Source organism: Durio zibethinus, chromosome 16, assembly GCF_047325235.1.
Source record: "Durio zibethinus cultivar Kanyao isolate XHJ-2024 chromosome 16, ASM4732523v1, whole genome shotgun sequence".
Lineage (NCBI taxonomy): Eukaryota > Viridiplantae > Streptophyta > Magnoliopsida > Malvales > Malvaceae > Durio > Durio zibethinus.
This window is the reverse complement of record NC_143177.1, coordinates 3,014,121-3,022,503: the sequence shown is the minus strand read 5'-3', so window position 1 is coordinate 3,022,503 and position 8,383 is coordinate 3,014,121. Positions and strand designations below refer to the sequence as shown.

Below are 8,383 nucleotides of genomic sequence, written 5' to 3'. Positions count from 1 at the left end.
GGAGCATTGATCTTAATGGAGATGGATGAAGATGATCTTTTCAATCTTATAAATTTTGATGTTGTGAAGAAGTATTTTGCTTAAAAAAAAAGAGAGTTTAAACTGAAAACTTGAAAAGGCGATTTGGACTAAATGGGGCTTTATCTTTGAAAACTTAAAAAGACGACTTAGATAAGATGAGTACAGCATTGTTTAAGGATCATAGAGTCCAAAATGAAAACAATTATACTTTAAGAAATTTTAGAGTGTTGAGGGCATGGCATGATTAAGTTTTTGGAAAGAATCTAAGATTTGTTATCATAATTATTTGAATGTTTATATTGGGCCATCGTTGTCCTAAACAACAATCCTTGTTTAGCTTTACCATATCCAATTGATCGAATTGTCCCAAATGGTCATCATTTGTAACATGTTTTCTTTTCCCAAATACAATGTTCACTATTTATATATCGCTTTTAACCTACGTCTTTTCTTTTTAAATGCTTTACAATAAATAAGAGAAATACATGATTTGCATTTTATATGTCATGAACTTGGGATAATGATTGGTAATTGACTAATATCATGAAAGATTGTGTATTACCTCGTAAGAGGTGAAATATATGCAAGTAAGAGATAAAACTTTAAAAACTTGGTATGAACTTTGATTCTAGAAGACGAATGCCAATTTTGAGAATGGAGTTGATTTTATTCCTATTGTTGGAGTCTTGAAGAGTTTGAATTAAAAAAAAAAATTCTTGAAGATCTGTGTATCACAATTGATAATTCATTTGCACTACATGCATTGCATTCATTGATATTCATTCCATATAAGAACATCCCAAATCTAGCATAAAGAAAATGAATGCAAATATTTTGATCATGATGAAGAAAAAATCTCTGAGGTAGACTTTTATAAATCCTCGGAGCTCACATTTAGTTAGAAACCTATTTTAAAATTGTTTAGCTTATGAATAGAAGAGCCCATTTCTTAATTTAAATTTGTTTGTTGAACCTCTGTTTAAAGGGGTTAGTTGGGTTTTTAAGCTTTATGCCTATGTTTAAAAGGTTTTTTAAATTTGTTTGTAGTTGAACTGGACTCAATAGTTTTCTTTATCTTTGCATCATTCTTATTTTATAAAAATGTACAAAGAGAAGCAACTGTAGACATCTCTTTTCATTCAGGCTTGCGTAGCATTTCAAATTTTTGATTATTAGGATCGTCAGGCTTGGGATAAGTCCATAAGGACTTTTAGATTTTGGGTAGGCCTACTCTAGTGGATAATTTAGATTTTAAGCCCAACTAAGGACTTTATTTTATTTGAGTTCCTAACCCAAACCTTTGACTTGCTCTAATGTGGGCTACTGCCTAGTTGTTATAGTTATTATTATTATTATTTTCATTTTTTTATTTGTTTAAACTTTTTTTAATGGAAATAATTTAAAACAAGAAAAAAAGAAAAGAGAATGAAATCAATTTTTTTGGTCAACCTTGAAATCATGTTCGCCAGAAGTTGAATTGGAAACAAAATCGTATGTTAAAACCCAAAATCAAATCATGGTTCTAAAGGCAAGATAATCAATGGATTTCATCCATGTCTCACACGGTGACTGTGATTGAAATTGACAAACATGATTTCTCTTATTTAATAAGACCTTAATCGAATATGGTAGATTTAATTTAATTGATAAAATCCATGAATTTCTGGTAAATAAGGCCCCATAAAGGGCACCCCAAATCACATAGAAAAGGGGGAAGTTTTAAGGTTTTTGGTATGAAAATATTTTTGTTTCTTTTTAGATTTTTTTTTTTGTGAATCTAGGTTGGTTTGTGAAAAAAAAATTGTTTTTAAGAGTGTGCTTTTGGAAGAGCATTAGTTTGAGTCATTTGTGGTTTTTGGGTTTTTAGATCAAAGTTTGGGAAAGTTTAGATTTCTGATAAAATCTGGGAAATCTGGGTTTAAGTTTGAAGATTTGACGTTTATAGTTGAAGTTTTTGGATAAACTTGAATTTTGTAGCCAGATTTTGGCAAGTTCTCTAAAAATCAGTGGCTAAACCCAACTTTTGGCGATTGGATTTAGGGATTTTAAAGAGAAAGGCAGAGAATAGGGCTTTAGAAAAAGGAAGATAGAGGTTGATTTTGAGGAAAGCACAATTTTTTTGGTTTTTATACAGACCTCGTATGATGCCATTTTGGCAACGGGTTCAACCCGTATCAAATTTGCATGCCATCCGTTTGCATGACCCGACCCGATTGCAGTTAACTCCTTTCCTTTTTTTTCATTTTATTTTTTTATTTTGATTTTATTTTGATTTCATTTTTCCTATTTTATTTTCATTTTATTATGTATATTTGTTTCTTTTTTTACTATTATTTTATTCCTTATTCTTATTTATTATTTTAAATTGAGCAAATACATTATTTTTATGAATTTCATTTTATTTGGTCAAAGATAAAATAAAAAATAAAAAAGTTTCTAAAATAGATTTATGAATCCTACCAAACTATTGGAGGATTTTTCATGAATCTAAATTTTTATGAGTTCTATCAAACTATTGAAGAATTTTATACATCAATTTTATTTTTTTAAAAAATAAAATATCATATTTTTTATCTTATCAAACTATTGGAGAATTTGCATCTTAAATTACATTTTACCAAACTATTAGAAAGTTTAATATATTTTTTAAAAATAAATTTACAAGAAAATTTTATCAAACTATTGGGATATCTGTATCAAAGTAAATCTTACCATACTACTGAAAGATTTTACTAATTATTTTCTTGAATAAAAGTATATTAATGAACCTGATGATAAAGTCTTTTCAGAGTGAAACACTAATCTCCATAAATACTCTTGAGGTGAAGCAATTATTTAAATTGCTATCAAACTATTAGAGCAAATTTAGGATTAGTTTCCAATAATTAAATGATTTGGTAAAATTATTAGAATATTTTAAAATTTAGATAATTTGAAATCAAATTGATACCATCATTTGGATGGGCGCTGTGAGGGTGCAATAACTTTCTTCGCGTGTAATTGAACTTTTGAACCTAAAATCTGATTTTATGGATTAGAATCTATTATTTAAAGATACCTAAGTCAATCTTGGGATTCCTCTTTAAATGAGATAGATTTTGTCAGGTGACCAATCATACTTAAACGAAAAAAAAATTGATGATGACTCTTTTAATTTATATATTACGATAAGTTCACAAATATATATGTTATGATACATGCCAATGAGACCTTAAATAAGTGGTAATGATGAGATCTTAAAATTTTAAGATTTTAGATTCTAAGTCTCACTATATGTGAGTTTTGTAGTTTAATTAAATTATAATTTATTAATTGATTATTCAATAATATATGATTATATGAATATAATCTTTAATTATGAATGTAATTTTTAAAAAAATAATTGAGATATTGACATGAAAATCTAATCCTCTCGGTGAGAATACTCGTACCGCAGTTTTATAAGCGGACCCCTAAACAAAAAATGGCCCCTCCGCAAGAATTAATTGTTGTCTTTCAGACAAAACCCATTAATCAAATTAAGATTAGAGTAGCCAAGTATAAAATAGCTTTGCCTTGTTAATTAAACAAAATATAATTTATTATCACATTGGGGGACAATGATTTGCCTATATTATATAAAAGATATTGTTTCATAAAAACAACAGCATATATTATATCAAAAGTTGGCCACTCCTATATCAAAAGTTAAGGGCTGAACATAAATAGAATCAAATTGGTTATATTCAGATCGGTTTCTCGCTTCAACTTTTCTTTATAGTGTTGATAAAAATGAAAAGGGGAGCAAGGGACATGGAGGAAAATGCCAAAACAATTAGTGGGTCCTTCTCCTTCTTCAAAACCTTAATAGGTCACCTGCAGCGTGCTTAAATGGCACTTCCACAGCCGTCCAACTCAATCCAATTGCACTGCAACAACCGCGCCAACTACATGAAAACATGCACCCATCGAACCAGACGCCACCCAAAAGCCTTCAACCCAATTGCAGACTTCACCATCGATCCTACCAAGTTACCAAACCCCCCCCCCCCCCCCCCCCCCTCATTAACTATCGGGAGAGAGATTGAGAATGTGAAATGTTAGTCGATATTTTGTTTTCAAGCATGCAAAAGCATGCACATCAAGCTGTTCCCAGCAGTGTGCATCCCGTGAGGTGATGATTTTTTATAAAAAGTGACAGCAGATTCAGATATTTTCCCTTTGAAATTTTCAATAAATTTATTAATTTTATCAATGTAAATGGTGTCTAGGAATTTTTTTTTTTTAAATGTTCAAAGTAAGATTTTTTTTTTAATTTTTGTATTTATAATGATATTCATAAGCATTCTAATTAAACATGTGAATTCACTTCTGCTTAACGAGCTGAAGAGGGTTGATTGTCTTCCATCTTTTGATTTAACGGCTAAAAAGATTTTATGAAAACATAAAAATTTTAATTTCAAGTCAAGATCTCTTCATTTTTCTCTCTTATAAGAGCTATATCCTCTCTTGTATAAAAGAAAAAAAAAAGAGCTGATTTTCTATAGATGAGTTTTGATTAGGAGTGTCCCAACAAAATGAACCTGCTTACTAAAACAAAATTAGTGACGGCCAGTTAGATGCTTTGCATATTCCTGCTGTTTCTCACACCATTTTCGAAGAAATTAAAGAATCTTTGAAGTAATTAGAGAAAAAAATTCAAAAAGTCAAGCAAATTATAAAAAAAGGTTAAAAGTTGGGTTAATGGTGATTCGTCAGATTTCATTTTCTAAAGAGTAGATAAAGATATTTTATGTGTTAATTCTATGGTGGTGTGCGTCAGGATTTTGGCTTTGGCATTACGGTCTTAATTGTTGGTACAAGTACTTTTCATTAGCAGTCTTTTAATTATATCTGTTGGCTTTTCATGTATTGTTTGATCTTGACTCCACTTTGAGAGCAGAAAATTAAAAATGTGATCAATTAAAATGTTAGAATCGGAGATATTTATGTTTTTCAATTTTTTTTTTACAAACCATTTTTTATTTAAAAAAATTAGAAAATTACCCATTTTAGAATAAAAAATTTTACTCATTGAAGAGATGATTCCAAATAAACAGATACAAAAGCTATAAAATAATTTATCTTTTCAAAACTTTTCCCTTTAAAGAGAAAAAAAAAAAAAGAACCCATAATGATGAGCCTCATTCTAGTATTAATTGTATAACTTATTATATACCATTTTAACGTGAGCGAAAGTTTATTTAAAAATTAAATATATATTTAAAAAATATTTATTTTAAAACACAATGTAATTTAACAAAAATAAACAATCCAAGCAATCAACTTGGGTAATATACTTTAAAAATAAAATATTTAACAAAATTAATCATTATTTGCCTAATTAAATAAAATAATAAAAAATTGTTACATTTACTGATGGTGGAATTTTTATTACTAGGATACTACATACCCTTAAATCTTACTTATGACATGTGATCGTCTTTTAATTTTGGTTTATAAAATTAAAAAATTAGGATAAAAATAAACTTCAAAATAATAGAGTAGAAACTAAAAATAGAAATCCAGAGAAATATTTCCTAAAAAAAATGAAATAGAGTCAATAAAAATGTAGAAAAGAAACGTACAATTTAACTATTCCACACTACCGTTGGTGATTTATTTAAGGCATAAACCCATTAGAAAATTGATACCAATAATTGTTATTTACAAAAAAACCACCTAAATTCAGTGAAAATTTGGAGTCCAAAGAAGCAACAAAAACACGAACCTAAAGGGTAGTTAAGGAAACCTAAAATAAGAAAGTCCTATTTAGCATGAATCTTTGACAGTGAGAAGCCAACCAAATAAAACTTCCCTCACTATATAACCCAGCTCAGCTCACCGTCCCAAGCAAACTAGTTGCTTCAACGTCTCTTTTCCCCCACCGTTTCCACCACCTTAAACCATGTCATCAGGGGCATCACCACCCCTACCGCCGCCACAACGAACACCAACACCAACAATCACCCGTACCAAAACACCCACCGTTAAACTTTTAGGTAAGTACCAATTGGGTCGCCTGTTGGGCCGTGGAAGCTTTGCAAAAGTTCACGAGGCAACTTCACTCGAGGACAGCAACGGAGTTGTGGCGATTAAGATTATAGACAAGACAAAAACACTTGACGCTGCCATGGAATCGAGTATAACCCGGGAAGTTTCAGCTATGCGCCGTCTACAACATCATCCAAACATCCTTAAAATCCACGAAGTCATGGCAACAAAGACTAAGATCTACCTCGTCATGGAACTAGCCTCAGGTGGTGAACTTTTCGCCAAAGTGTTACGCCGTGGCCGCTTAGCTGAACCAGCCGCACGTAGGTACTTTTCACAACTCGTTTCTGCCCTCCATTGCTGCCACCAAAACGGTGTCGCCCACCGTGATTTGAAGCCACAAAACCTTTTATTAGACCACAATGGTAACCTCAAAGTTTCAGACTTTGGTCTCTCAGCTCTACCCGAACAGCTAAACAACGGGCTTCTACATACAGCTTGCGGAACACCGGCTTATACGGCTCCTGAGGTGGTTCGGAGGAAAGGGTATGACGGTTCCAAGGCGGATGCTTGGTCTTGTGGGGTCATTTTATTTGTTTTGCTGGCTGGTTATTTACCCTTTGATGATAGTAGCTTGGTGGCTATGTACAAAAAGATTCATCGTAGGGAGTTTCACTTTCCATCTTGGATTTCAAAGCAACCAAAAGCTATAATATGGCAGCTTTTAGAGCCGAATCCCGATAAGAGAATGAGCATAGCAAGGGTAATGGAAACTTCATGGTTTAAGAGAAGTTTAATGACATTTACGTCATCAAACAACCAACAAGAAAGTTTGTTACACGACAGGAAGTTAAAACATGATATGGTTTGCAATGGAGTTAATGCCTTTGATATAATATCTTTATCTTCAGGGTTGGATTTGTCAGGGCTTTTTGAAGGAGGGAATCATAGTAGGAGGAAGGAAAAGAGGTACAGTACTTCGATGGAGTCATTGGATGGGGTGGTGGACAGGGTTGGGGAGGTTGGGAACAGATTGGGGTATAGAGTGGAGAGAGGGAAAAGAGGGGTTGTCGGGTTGGGGAAAGGGAGGGTGGTGTTGCTGGTGGAGGTGGTGGAGATTGCAGAGTCGTTTGTTTTGATGGAGGTGAAGGTGGTGGCAGGTGGGTTGGAGTTTGAGGAAGGGCAGTGGGTGGATTTGGAATCTGGCCTTGGAGACACTTTTGTTTCTTGGGATAACGATGCTGTAAGGTGATGGTTTTGTTTGAAATGTACATGGAACTTTTTCTCCCTTTTTTTGCTGTATTCTTTAGTGTTGTTGGAGTTTCTTTTGGTCTGAATTTATCAATGTAAATGATGAAAATTATAATGATATTAGTTGTTAGCAGCTGGATAAAAGTTTTTTATTTGTTAATTTGTTGGCAATTTTCATATATTCCCAGAATTTGATGTAGAATTGACTGTTGTGGAGCCTGAGTTTCCAAAATTCAAATCAATTCCAGCAGCAGGAAAATGCTGAAATAGAAAATTTGAAAAAAAAAGAGATGTTGATTACAAATATTGTTCACAAACAGGAGAAATTCGATGCTATACAAGAATAAAATAAAGCTATGAGAGTTTTGAAAGCTAGATGCTGTTCATCTGAGTGCAGAATTGGTCTTAATCCCAGTATACAATTGTGTTTCAGTTCATACATCTAGGGCAACAAAGACCAGGGACAGATCAGATTGGTGAAGTTACAGCCCATGGACAAAACAAATAAACCAGTTGTTCACGTAAGAAAAAGTACATGCTTTTGTTGTTCCTGGAAAGTTAAATGCAGCTATGGATGGTACTGTACAAAGTACTGAGCACTGAGCAAGCAAGCATCACAAATGTTTGACTAAAAATATTAAGCTATGTTCTAAGGTGCTGCATATCAAACGCCAAGATGGAACAATTTCAGGTTGAAATTTGCATGTCCTCTGCAAATCAATGAACAAATTTGTTTGACCCAAAAAGTTTTGTTTATCAGGTCACCTCTAGGCTTCACTGATCCTACAACTGCACTCAAACCCAAAAAGTCAGTAGTAAAGAGAAAGTCTAAGCAAGGCATAGTTATCATCATCTTCATCCATTCCAACCACTGAAGAGAGGTAGTCCGTCCATGATTGCAAACCACTCTGAGTATCCTTCTTCCTTGTTACTTGCAGCCTGCTAACAGCCCGCTTTGGAACTTCACATTTCGTAAGAACAGATCTGAGTGATTTGAATGTAATGTACTATCATCAGGTTGAATGCAGGTACTCACCATTTCCTTAGTATAGGGAAGGAATCGTAGAGGGTCTAGAGAAAGAATCCCGCTTTCTTTTCG

At 32.7% G+C, this 8,383-nt stretch overlaps 1 pseudogene; it reads left to right on the top strand.

The window, feature by feature from the left end:
- Positions 1–5,604: 5,604 nt before the first annotated feature.
- LOC149514209 (CBL-interacting serine/threonine-protein kinase 7 pseudogene) lies at positions 5,605–7,417 on the top strand (annotated as a pseudogene).
- Positions 7,418–8,383: the final 966 nt, after the last annotated feature.